Below are 12,779 nucleotides of genomic sequence, written 5' to 3' on the forward strand. Positions count from 1 at the left end.
TATATATATATATATATATATTATATATATAACATATATTTATATATATAAGTTTTTTGTTTCATTTGTTTGCTTCAATTTGTATAGAGTAAAAGAAGGTAAAATGTAAATCAATCTTACGTAAAATGTCCTTCGGAAGCCTTCCTACATTAGACTTTGCAATATTCAGGATCTTGAGATTAGCTCTGGGATAATTGGGTATCAGTGCCTGGAAAAAACAATAATTATGTATGATACTGCACCGAACGCCCAAGTATCTGAGATTATCATTCATCATGACTTTTTAAATCATCCTGAGTAACTATACAATCCATCGCAGTTCTGAGATGACTGAAAAAATGTGAAAAACACAGATGTTAAGATAAGAATCTCTTACTGATAATATTGCGATAATAACAACATGGACTATTGTAATCGTAAAATCACATCGGTTTATAAATATATATATATATATATATATATATATATATATATATATATATATATATATATATATATATATATATATATATATAGTACTAGTAATCTTCTTAGGCACGAAGATATAGTAATTCAGTTGTATTCCACGTAGGAAAATGAAAAAAGGTATGTCTCAGAAAATGGCCAACAGTTTCGTCCTCCAATGGACCTCTTCTTAATAAACGCTCCAAGAAGAGGTCCATTGGAGGACGAAACTGTTGGGCATTTTCTGACACATACCTTTTTCATTTTCTATGTGGAATACAACTGAATATATATATATATATTTATATATATATTATATATATATATATATATATATTTATATATATATATATATATATATATATATATATATAGTATATATATATATATATATATATAACACCACACACACACACACACACACACACACATATAATATATATATATATATATATATATATATATATATATATATATATATATATATATATATATATATATATATATATATATATATGAAAGGTCTCTATACTTATATCCCGTTTTGTACGTACGCATTTGTGCATGCGAGCATATTTATGGATACTTTTGTAATTATATTCCCTTGAAGTTGACTACCAAAATGAAGCCAGAAATTGCATGGCACTGCCAAGATATATTGAAAAATATTTTTATTACTCACTTTGTGTATCAAGTCGGGTCCTTGGGCATTACGGCACGTGATCGAGACATCCCCTTCCCCTGACGTTGAACATGAACAGGGCCAAATCAATTGGCCTGGGACGCAGCCTCTTGGTTAGATGGTTTTAAAATTTGGGCCATTTCATCGTCTGTTGGCATTTTTTCTGATGCTCTTCCGCCAGCGTATGTCAAGTCCTCTTCTGTTTCGTCGGATGTAGGAAGCTTCAAACTGCGAAGATCAACGGCATAGTCCTCTTGCATTGCCCAACCGAGATCCAGAAGGAACTTTCCCTCTGAATATTCCATCATCTCTTCATTTTTCCCGCCCCCAAGAAAGATGCCCACTGCATCTTGTCCTCTCCCCGTGTTAAGAGATTTTATCTTCCCCCAATTTCGTGGGCCACTCTTTTCCGGTCTCCTCAAGAGGCCGTCGTTCTCGGATGTCCCATGAGGGACCGCAGCGACCCTTTGGAAGACGATAACCGCGAGGACGCTTAAGGAGATCTTCACGATAAGGGTCATCTGGAAGCACATTAAATATGAGTCAGTTGGGTGGAAAATTGAAATCCCGGAGGAGGTTTCCCAAGTTTTGCTCTCTTTAAGGGCCAGAAAGATGCTGAAATGCATGCTCTCTGCGGTTATTTCGGATGTGTAACGTTGTTAAAACAACTATTTTTAAAACCTAAATACTTCTTATTGATAGTTTTGGCTTGCTCTATGTATAGATATTCTATCGTCTTTGACGAGGGGTTTTAGATAACTTTTGGGAAGTGCAGCAGGGTCCATCATACTGTTTAAAAGTTAGAGTCATGCAGATGTTCACAGCTATTATGGGCACTATAACTGTTTTTCCATAAATAATAGAAGACTGTACTTTAGGTAGCTATTGAAGTTCCTGGAATCCTGAGTAATTAAATTAGTTGCCAATTGTTTCTAGTGAAAACACAAAAGAAAAATAAGGAATTACCACAATTTGACAAAACTCAAACCCTCATCCGTACACATACGCGTGCGTTTATACTTTTTATATATGCATAATATATATGTATATATGTGTGTGTGTATTGTGTATGTGTGCGTACGCGCACATGCAACCATGCGTGAGAGTAAGGAGTTCCCCTATTTTATGTCTTAAAATGTTCTTTGATTAGCATACGAACAACATTCTCGGGGCAATTGACAGTCAACTGCATGACTTCGCGGAATTATTACTTTCATTTGCTATGCAGTGTTAAACCTAAGTGATAAAAATTGAGAGGGATGGAGCTATAATAAGAAGACATCTGTCACACTGAGGTTATTTACGTTTGAACATTTCGCTCGTGAAAAACGTAAGAACCAGATAGAGCCAAGGGGAAGAAGTGAAGGCAAGCGAGAGCTCGATATGTGGATCGCATCGAACAGACGTCGAGTTTTGACATCTGTCGTAATGCGCTTTAATTTACCGGTTGGCTTTCTTAAATTCTTTGTTAATTTTGCTCATTGACTGAGTTTCATTAAAAGTTCTTGTATGTACGGCTTTATTGTAAGTACATCAATGCCTCTTTGTTGACAGACTTCGCTCCATAAAACAGGCCAGATTCAGAAATATTATTATTATCATTGTTTGTTGTTGTTGTTGTTGTTAAAAAATCCACAATTATAAGTAAAAAACGTAAATTTCTTTGTAAAAATAGAACAAAGACTTTCGAACACCTGAACGGTGTTACACATCAGTGTAACGTTAAAATGTAACGTTACACTGATGAAGAACACCGTTCAGGTGTTCGAAAGTCTTTGTTCTATTTTTTTACAAATAAAAAAAAAAAAAAAAAAAAAAAAAAAAAAAAAAAAAAAAAAAAAAAAAAAAAAAAAATAAAAAAAAAAAAAAAAAAAAAAAAAAGAAAATATATTTTTAATGTATAATTGGGGATTTTTTTCAATTTGTTTTCACGAGACTGTGAATTTCTTAACATTATTATTTTATTATTATTATTATTATTATTATTATTATTATTATTATTATTATTATTATGAACCAATTCTTATGGAACAAGCCCAAAGCGGCCATTTTATGGTGTTTATCGCAAGAAGTAACAGAGGGCAATGCAAAAACAGAAAGCGATCAGTTAATAGAAAAGCAGATTAGTTAACAAATTAGTAAATAAATAATTACAAATGTAAGTAAAATATTAAAATACAAGTTGAAATGTATTAGGGTAATATTCCACCTCATAAGTAATATAGTTTTAAAGCCCATTTTAACTGAAAAATTTGTAAAAACCGTTCAAATATTCATTTCGGCTCAGCAAATTAATTCAATCAAAAACTGCAATAGATTCTAGGGAAAAAATGGTGCATGAACTAATGCAATACCGTTTTAGTATAAGAAGTGGATTAAGTAAGGAGATGCGATAGATCATCAACTTTGCCCTCAAAGTTGTTGTTCTCGTGGCAGTTCGAAGCCTGGATCAGGGCGAGCGCTGAGCTTCTTAAACAACAACAGAGGGGACAAACTTCCAACAATCTTCAATATCGTGTTTAAGTGTCAGTGGGTCATAATGAAGACCGAAATTATGATACGCTAATTTCCATCGTTAATAGTCACTGTAAGCACTCCATAATATTTTCGGAATTAGTCAAAGATGCCACAAAGAACCTACCAGGCTGGCTGCTGCTGTACAACTAAACCGCACCATCTAGTAGTACTTGGTTACACCCGTTATCTGATAAGTACTTTTTATTAGTAAACTGGCCGGTTTGTAAGTGCAATGGTTCATAATTAAGAATTCTTTATTGACAATAAAGAGATTTGTGTCGTTGTTAATAGTGCCTTGATACCTCATCGTGAAGAATTTATATATATATATATATATATATATATATATATTATATATATATATATATATATATATATATATATATATTATATGGTTGGGCCCAAAAGTAGCCTCACGTTACTTCATGAACTGTTTGTCATTCGAAGTACTCTTCAATAGAAAATTAATACTGTACCATTAATACATGCTTCTTATTTTTATCCTTTTCATGTCACTCATTCTTAAATATGCCACTTATTCATGTCTGAAAAATTTTATGCGTTTAATGAATATATTCTGTTTTAACTGTGAGGCTACTTTTGGCCCACCCTGTATATATATATATATATATATATATATATATATATATATATATATAATATATATATATATATATATATTGTGTGTGTGTGTATATAGATATACATACTTGTGACAGGTAAAGATCAGTAAGTTTTATCCATTGCTGCAAAGATAACATAACGTACACTACGAATTCATATGCTACCCACTTATCAAGTAATACATAACATGTTTGTCTTTCCAGCGTTGCCTGCCAATAAGGTATTCATTTCGATATTCCTTGATTCTCAGGCAGTTATTGGTAACACATATAATTCCTTCTGGGTGTAAGTTATTCCCAAGGCAAAGGGAACTCGATATTAATGGGTTATTGGTTGCTTATTGTATATATGTGTATATGTTATAGGTTCTGTTAGTTTGACTGATTATGAGTAGGATTACGTTGAAACTAAAGAACAGAATTGAAATTGGTGAAACTTGGTGAAAACATTAATTGGGTGATCGTGATTTGGTTGTTTCCATGGTGAAGGGGCTTTTTTTTAAAATTAGAAACTCATCCAAATCGTAGTTGATTTCATGCAGTAATGTCTTCTATTGAGGTGTCCTCTATAGGGTGCCATCCGATGAAGGTTTTCAAATTTTCACAACAATTTATTTATATCCCTTCACTTCTCGAGATATTTTGCTGAACAGAGACTAGCCAACGCACACATTTTCCTCGCCGGAGGTTTACAGTCTCCGAATTCTCCTTTTAGGAGTGTAATTACAAAGAGCAAAGGTACCGAATCAATTTTCAGTCTCTTGATGAATATTTACTCTATTCTAATTCGCCGAGTAGCGTTGTCAAAGAGATGCAGAAGCCTTAGTCTAAAGGGACAATTTATTTTGTCCTTTGGAATGGAAATATAACATCACTGTCCAGTAATTAAGCTGAACTGAATTGAATAGGATTTGTGATATAATGTGAGCATATTTTTTTTAGTTTATGATTTCCTGAGCTTGCTTTCATGTGTCTCTCTCTCTCTCTCTCTCGTCCGTTACTCTCTCTCTCTCTCTATAATATTATATTATAGTCTCATCTCTCTCTCTCTATATAGTATATAATATATAGTATATATACTATACTATGGTTTGTGTGTTGTGTGTGTTAACTCTGTGATGAGTGTGTGGTTTGTGTTGAGTGGAGTGTGTGTGTGTAAATAAATTTTTCAGTTAAAATAGGATACGTCTCAAGTATAAAAGGCCCATTAAAACACTGTTTTAAAGTTAAAGACTATCTTTCGGTGGACTTACTTCCACCCTTATCAATCAGTGAATGACAGAAGGAGTTTCATTAGTGAAATAAATAGCAGGAGATATGCCCTTAGGTGATGCCTGGCATATATCGTTTTTACTGCTTGATGAGGGTGGAAGTAAGTTCACAGAAATATAGTCCTTAGCTTAAAACAGAGTGTTTTAATGTCCTTATATACTTGTATATATATATATATAATATATATATATATATATATATATATATATATATATATATATAGCTTATTGTGAGGAGTCAAGAGTCAATCCATATTAACATATTTTCATAAATGTTAAGGGGAATTTTTTAGTTGATTAGAACTTCGTCGGCTCATGGACTCGAACCACGGAAACCAAAAATTCAGGATGCACTGTACGTCCTGTGTGTGTGTGTGTGTGTGTGTTCAATCCGTCAATCTCATTCTATTATATATATATATATATATAGTATGATATATATATCTATATATATATATTGTGACGAAGTGCCAAGTATCTGATTACTACACTTACCATTCATAAATTGTTACCTCACAACAGCCAGACACCTGAACCTTCATCACAGGTACTAAACGACTGAATACTCTAAAGGCAACAGTGATCCCTTAAACAACTTACCAGTATTGCAGAATATCAGACTAAGTTCATCAAAACAGGTGTGAGGTAATCTTGTAAGTAATTAAATTAATCAAAGGGCATCACTCCATCAGCAACTTTAAAAGTCAAAGTATTTCCCTGGTTTCAGAAGTCTAAGTACTTCCCTGGTTCTAACTCACTTCAAGTAAATTGAAGGAAAACAGCTCAATTACCACTCTATGTTTCTACCTAAGCAAATCACAAATATATGCATGTATACTGGTGAAAAAGAAAACACCTATAAAAATTTTAAATAAAAAAATTTATTATCAAACTGAAAATTGATAAGTGAAATTCACAACATCAGGGAAAATTACTGTTACTTGAAAACAAAGCAAAGTTTAATTAATTCTTGAATTAATTAAGTAAAATTAAATCAAAATTAATTCATAACAAAATTCAAGAAAATTAAATAATTAATTCAATCAAAATTTAAAAGTGTTAGGAAATAATAAAAATTTGGAAATTAATTCACTAGTGCTAAACAATAATGAAACTAGAAAAGAATTCTAAGTAAATGCAAATTAATTCATAAGTGTAAAATTCAATTAAATGTGCAATGATTAATTAATGAAAATAACTAAGTTAATTAAATTGTGAATGCAAATGAAAACACAGAAAAAATGTGGAAAATACCAGCATTACAAAAAGCATTAATCACGAATATAAAATAAAAACACACACTTCAACAAGAAAAAATGGACAAATGCACACACAAAAAAAACAAACACGAAGCACAAAAATTTGCAATGTGTAAAAATTGAAATAGTTTCACTCAAACCACTGTAACTATTAGTTGCAACTAATAAATTTAAAAAAACGTGTTACCTTGGTACCAATTTTCTTTCTGCTGCAGCTTGTTCAAAAAACTTCACCACACAATTCACAATATTCCAAAAATAAAAAGTTGCTGTTACACACTTGTACAATGTTTGTTCAGATTCCACAAAAAGCACTAAATAATACTAAATAACTAAAAAGATCCGAAATCTAAAAGTTACGAGTGACCAATTTACATTACGTTAATGAGTGACCAATTTACATTACGTTAATATGAACTCAAAAGTGGCGTGGGAGAGAGAGGGGAGATCTAAATGCCAGGAATTCAAAGTCTGTAATGAAACTCTTTCTCTCCCCTTGTATGGGCAACTTCAAGATACGGACGGGCTCAAATCGTTTTGGGCTTGCGAAAGATGATGCAATCCTTCTAGAAGCTTCTAATATGACGTAACTTTACAGAAAAATTGTGAAATTTTCACGGTTTCAGCAAAGACATACGCATATGAAAACATGTACGCAGCATGCTCAACAAAGACACGTATTCGATCGAGACAGAAATCCCTTATCAAACGTGATGACAGGTTAGGAAAACAAACGGAGATCTCAAGTTCCTCTTAATCTCAAGGCGATGACATATTAAGGAAACAATTCTATCTCGTAATGGACAGTGTTAATCTCTCTCTTTACATTCTACGTTATATTAACTTTTTGAATTATGTTATGCGAAATCTGAGCAAGTATTTTTAGACATCCTATAACTCTAAGCTAACTAAGGAATCTGAGAATATTGCCAAACTCTTTTCTATCATTTTATACAAGCAAGGAGAAGATATATTTATAGATAACATCAGAGGACATAGAAGGTGATGATCGCTCCTTCGAGATAAATGATGATTATTAATTCGAAAGTAGAGCGAATTAGATATTAAAGTACATTTTTAGCTTATGCTGATATATGAATCTCGGTGAGATATATATATATATATTATATATATATATATATATATATATATATATATATATATATATATATATATATATATATATATATATATATATATAAATACATATATAACATAAATATATATTGATTATTTGCATTAATTTCCAATTGAGACAGTTATTGATAAAGCTATAAAGCGAAAACTTTATTTTTTTCTTTTATTCATTTATGGTGAAAATTTTATGTTTGTCTGTAGGATCTTCTTTCCTCAGTACCTATTGTTTGAAGGAATATCCTAAAATCCAGCAGATGCATTCATGCAATGACTTATAACTCAGTCAGTACTGTTTCTTAAGTTATCAAGATTTCGTAATTGAGTCATGTAACAAAGAGTTTATTATGATAATTGTACCTTGTTAAAAGCATGGTAAGAAAATACTAATTTATGTTAAACTTTCAATAAATATATTTAATTACAGGGGATTTAAGGTATTATTGACATACTGGAGGAAGATTATAGACCACCCCAAAAGCTTTTGATAATATATGTACAATATGTATATATAATATATATATACATATATATATATATTATATATATATATATATATATATATATATATATATATATATATATATATATATATATACGGAGACAATTATCTCGTTATTCATTTTGGTAGCGAATGGCCAGAGCGGCAGACAACTGGGTTTTGGTAAAACATTTTCTCTCTCTCTCTCTCTCTCTCTCTTCTGACAGCCAACAGCTCTCTCTCTCTCTCTCTCTCTCTCTCTCTCTCTCTCTCTCTCTCTCTCTCTCTCTCTTTATACCTCCCCTCCATTTCATTAGGTCATCAAATCAGAGTGGTGCATTACAAAAATATGCATTTATTTAAAAGCAAAGTATTAACTGAATAACTCTTTGGACTTTGTTAACTCAAAGTCCAAATAACTCAGATAACCCTCGGTAATCTAACAGTCTACACAGTAATTAGTCAACACCATTTCTCCAAGGAATAATCCCACTCTTCTCCAATTATAGTTTCCACAGTCTAGAATAGTTCCCTCTACTAGAACCACCTGTTAGGAGACAGAACACTCTGATAAGCCCAAGAACATAATCAAAGATCACATAAACAGATTACCTCTGAAATAAATATTCAAATACAATCTATCCACACTTTGGCCAAAACAGATATAATAACTCACCCATTTCAGCCAGTTTCACTTCACTAAACAAAATTACTGTTCGCAGAGGCCATCCTGGCCCTGCCTTCTCTCCCCGTAACAGTCTCTATGGTTCTAGCTAATTACATGCTATTATGAACCGATATAGCTCGTACGACCGCACGAATTCGCACACACACTGATCACGCCCAGAAACCACTTATTACCAGTTTCAAAGTCACCTCTGACAAACGCCCATAACGACAGACGAGCGTTGACCTGCTTAGGTGAGGATTTTAATGTCACACCACCTCGAGAAAAAGGCATATCAGCATTCTAAGCTGTCACTCGGACACTCAGTCTCCAGGGAAGTTAAATTGCTGATTCTTTACATTCTAAGAAATGTCACAGCACATCACATTATATATCATTTAAAGTATCACAGCAAATCCCCCTCTTTATGTTACAGATATATATAAATATATATATATATATATATATATATATATATATATATATATATATATATATATATATATATATATATAAAACACTAATTATACTTGTAGGTATTATATTTACTGACAAAAATACATGCATTACAAATGTGCGTTTCCTGTCAAAAATAATTAAATATGTGTTGATTTTATTCTCGCACGCTGACACAAACCAGGTAATTAAATTTCTACGAAGTAAATCAAATAGAATCTTAATTTGACGTCGTGCCACGCCAATATCAATATTACAGCTGGCCGACTTTTCACTCGCATGATTTGAAGCTATTTTCCCCGCCTTTATTTTTTTAGTATTTTAGCTATGTATACTTCGAATTATTTTCAGCGTCATCGTGGATTCGTGGTTTTTACTTGTTAATCATATTTTCATTGGATATTTATGCCGAGATGTTCATGATATTCTGTTTGATAAAAATTTTCAAAGCGGGCAAAACAGAGCTGTCTCTCTCTCTCTCATATATATATATATATATATATATATAATATATATATATATATATATATATATATATATATATATATATATATATATATATATATAGTCATTATTAAGAGTTTTGTGAGAAGCAAAGCTTATATCTCTTCCTCTTCCTGATATATATATATATATATATATATATATATATATATATATATATATATATATATATATATATATATATATATGCTATAAATTGTTATCACATCACCGTGATTCATATACATGCATTAACCTACAAATGTCCTTAATATACAATTCGCTCTACCTCAGAATTAATATATCTTCATTTATGTTAATCAAAGGGAATTTATTAGTTAATAATAATTTCGTCATTTTGTTGATTCGAACCACCCTGTGGACAGAGGAGAAATCAAGGCTTCAGTGACTAACTGATTCGGCAACAAGTTGGCAGAGTCGATAACATCACCGAAGTCCTGATTTCTCCTTTGTCCGTTGGGGGGTGGTTCGAACCCACGATAGGACTAAATTATTATCAACTTAAAAATTCCCCTTCATTTAGCATATATGAAAATATATTATTTCCGAGGTAGTGCAAATTGGATACTAAAGGACTTAGCTTAATGCATATATATATATACTATATACATATACAGTACTATATATATATATATATAATATATATATATATATATATAATATATATATATATATATATATAATATATATATAATATGCATACATACATGTATATGGTGGAAGAGGATGGAGGAAGAAAATAATTTGTGTTTTCCACAGAATTTAGAGCAACGACTTTTTGTCTTATGTACACAATTAAATTTACTCCAGAATATCTTAATATACTGTATGACACGGTAGTCTCTTCGATGTTTATCATCAGCTTTTGACTTACTTGACTCCGAATGAGATCTTGGGCTAATTGGTTTCCAGACTTGTGTTCGTGCTAGCGGTAGGTACCTCTTGGATTCGGTGAATTTAGGAAGATGCTCTTGGGATTTCTTACAAGAGGACTTGGTCACTCATGATTCCTGGCAAGTGCTCTCTAGCTCTTGGGATTCTTGACTTGGTCTCTTGAGCTTGCTGGACTCTTTATATGAGGTCTTAGACACACATTATGAAGAGGGGCCTCGCTTTCATCCTCTCCCCGGGCCTCGAATTCTGTAAGAGGGGCCTTTTTTTTTATTTCTGTTCGGCTGTTATTTATTTCAGAGGTTTGTTGCTTTGGTTTTTATTTCATGCGGAGGAGGAGAGATATTTCAATATGCTTTTAAATATATGATTGCTCATGTTATTTTAATGTATACATAATATTTAGAGGTGAACATTTGATAATTCCTGACAGATGCGTTACCTTTGAACGCCACTTTTAAAAGCATGCAGGCAGGCAGGCAGGCAAACGGAAGGAATTATTATCCTCAAAATGCCGAAGTAATCTGAATAACTCGATAACCGGCATAATGACTCTTAGGGTCCGGCTTTTGACAGCCCCATTCGCGCGTTGTTTCCAGTCCATAGAGCACACACGCAGGAACCTTCGAATGGCTTTTGGACCGAAACGAAATGTTATTGGTGTGTCTACGGGAATGTTTGAATTTCGTAAACGCTTTCGATTGGGATTTGAGACTCTTAGAATTTGATTTGCGGTTGTGATTTGCCGTTGGAGAGAGAGAGAGAGAGAGAGAGAGAGAGAGAGAGAGAGAGAGAGAGAGAGAGAGAGACGTGATTACACTTTGAAATTCTAATCGAGTTGAGCCTGATATAGGTTCCACAGGGCTTCAGATTCTTAGAATTTTGGTTGTGATTTTGATTTGTCTGTGTTGATAGAGAGAGAGAGAGAGAGAGAGAGAGAGAGAGAGAGAGAGAGAGAGAGAGAGCCTTAAGATATCGTAATTACAGTCACATGCTAAGAGAGATATGAAATGGCCTTCGTTCCTGAAGGTGGAATAAACACAGATTAAATATATATTTCAGTATGACTTAAGTGCTGGACGAGGTCCGCTAATTTTCCGAATACCTTTTCAGCTTCTCTGCTGAACACTGCTGGAGATGCTTTGATGAGATATGCAGGAAATGCTTTCGAAGGAATGTGCATGCGGTACAATATGCTGTTTTCTTTTCATAATCAGGCCATACGATTTATATGAAATGAAACTTTAGAAAGCAGAAACACATTTAATGTATATACATATATATGTGTGTGTATAGTAATATATATATATATATATATATATATATATATATACATATATATATATATATTATACACACACACACACACACACACACACATGTATATATATATATATACATATATATATTAGTGAGTGTCCGTGTGTTTGTTAAAGATGTTAAATATAATTGAATTATTGTTCCATTTCAAATACACATGAAATGTGAGATATATACAGACCCTGAAATCAGTAGCTATACTATATGGCATTCTATCCTCAGCAGTATCAGTAATGAAAACCTCTGATAAAATATCTAAGGAACAAGGTGAAAATTAATATGAATAAGACTGATATTTTAAAAAATGTAGTTACGATCGTGGTAATAAAACAACTTGAATTTTTGTTCACATATATAGACATTATATTACCGTGACTGTAGCTACATTGTTTTATAATTAAAATCTTGTTGATTTTAATTTCCGCCCGTTTCTTGGATATCTAATGAGAGGTTTTATTTGCTGTTATTTATTGAAGATACTGTGTCATATATACCCACTTTATCAGACCTACAATACCAATGGTAGGGGA

At 32.2% G+C, this 12,779-nt stretch overlaps 2 protein-coding genes across 4 annotated transcripts in view; one reads left to right on the forward strand and one right to left on the reverse strand.

Moving 5' to 3' along the window:
* LOC135216030 (connectin-like) overlaps nucleotides 1-3,815 on the reverse strand; it is a 32,601-nt gene extending 28,786 nt beyond the window's left edge. The window contains exons 1-3 of the mRNA XM_064250969.1: nucleotides 3,768-3,815; nucleotides 1,127-1,647; nucleotides 121-208 (exon numbers count right to left, since the gene is read on the reverse strand). The gene's annotated coding sequence lies outside the window, so the exon portion shown is untranslated. The remainder of the gene's footprint in view (nucleotides 1-120; nucleotides 209-1,126; nucleotides 1,648-3,767) is intronic.
* LOC135216031 (uncharacterized) overlaps nucleotides 1-12,779 on the forward strand; it is a 922,226-nt gene that overhangs the window by 842,993 nt on the left and 66,454 nt on the right. The window lies entirely within an intron of this gene.

The sequence above is a fragment of the Macrobrachium nipponense genome, chromosome 6 (assembly GCF_015104395.2).
Source record: "Macrobrachium nipponense isolate FS-2020 chromosome 6, ASM1510439v2, whole genome shotgun sequence".
Classification (NCBI taxonomy): Eukaryota; Metazoa; Arthropoda; class Malacostraca; order Decapoda; family Palaemonidae; genus Macrobrachium; species Macrobrachium nipponense.